We start from the raw sequence: 1,831 nt of genomic DNA on the forward strand, positions 1-1,831 counted from the left end.
TCTTAAACAAGGTCTGAGATGATATATGGCCTTTTCAACCTCCCCTTTCCCGCACAGGTATTCTCCCAAGCACCTACTGCTATATAATAGTCTCCTCCAGCAACCCATCCATATAAATTTAGACCAGGGGAATTTCTATTAGTTCCATCAGTGTTTGCTACAGTGTGAGGCTTTGGGGGCTTTCAAAAAGTCCATTGATCCATTAAAACCAGTCCAATCACTATTGGATATTTCCACTGCTTCCATAAACTTGAACCCTTCCCCAAACTTGACACAAAAAATAAGAATAGACCGTTATTAAATTATAAAAGGGTATTGACATCACCGTCTTGGAAACCTTTGTCCTTATCAATTTGCACCTATCAAACTAAACTATACAATGCAACATCTTGTATGAAGAATTAACGCCTAATAGGTAAAGAACAAACATTCACAAAATCATTGTACTGGATGTGTTTTTTCATGATAGGTTGATCAGTAATACATACCTCCCACATATGAAGTGGTTCCATCTGCAAGCAGTTTATTCCTTTGAATCTATCTTTACTCTACCCTTTAATGATGATTGGGCAAAAATGGATCAAGTTTCACTTCCTTTTATCTACAAACAAGAGAAATACATTTGACGTCAACCAAGAGAAGAAGAAAAAGAACATTACAAAAGGGTAACACAAAATTGAGTGAATCAATAGATGACCAATCTGATGCAATAGATTACCCTCTACTCAACTAATGAGGCATTTATTGCTACTGGTTTGATTTCTTCAAACGGTTGCTCCGTCTGTACAAAAGGGTAACACAAAATTGAGTGAATCAATAGATGACCAATCTTATGCAACAGATTACCCATCTGTTTAACCGATGAGGCATTTTGCAATAAAAACAATAGTTCATTCATTTAAGACTTAAAAATCACCTTTTCTTCAATTTTCTCAATAAATAGGAAACTAGTAAATGGGTAAATCATTAATAGCAACAGATGTAAATATCTAATTTAAATAACATCCAAAGAAGAAGACGAGGTAGAAAGAGCAATAGTGAACTATACCTGCAATGCGAAAAAAGCAAAGGGATCAGAACATCCAGTTCAGTCGAGAAAAGATATTGATCGGTAGAGATCTGAAAGGATCCTCATTCGAAAGAAGAAAAAAAAAGGCAAAAAGGAAAGAAAGAGATAAAGAAGAAAAAGTGATAGATGAGTTGAGTTGAGCCTTTAATATAAAGAAGAAAGATTGATAGATGAGTTGAGTTGAGCCTTTAGTCTTACATATGTCTGAAGGAGATAGTATTCTTCTAGATATGGATTTTAAATATTCATTAATAATTTTTAACCATTGAGGGGCACGAGGAGACGGTGATATTGAAAAGACCTGCTAAGACTACTCACTTAGGGGATTTATAAGTTATTCAAGTAATATTTTTTACCAGCTTAGTACTTTAACTTTTTTATCTCAGGCAGAAAATACCTAAATTGCTTTAAAAAGGGTCTTAAAACATCTAAGAGCAACAGATAACAATTTTTGTTTGAAAATTTCCAAAGCTTGGTCATCTATCACAACAGATGAGTAATATGTTGCAACAGATGACTTAATCTGTTTGATTAAATCCAACAGAAAAGTCATCTATTGCAACAGGTTGAACATTTGTTTTTATAAAATTTCAATTGATTTCACATGTTAGACTAATACCTAATGAATGCATTAGTTAATGTGTATTGCTAGTACCTTGTTTGGTACGACCTTTTGCCTATGTATTACTAATGCAAGCATTAGTTATAGTTATACACTATTTTCTATGTATTAGTAATACAAAGACTTTAAACACATGCATT

This window comes from Capsicum annuum, chromosome 5 (assembly GCF_002878395.1).
Source record: "Capsicum annuum cultivar UCD-10X-F1 chromosome 5, UCD10Xv1.1, whole genome shotgun sequence".
NCBI lineage: Eukaryota > Viridiplantae > Streptophyta > Magnoliopsida > Solanales > Solanaceae > Capsicum > Capsicum annuum.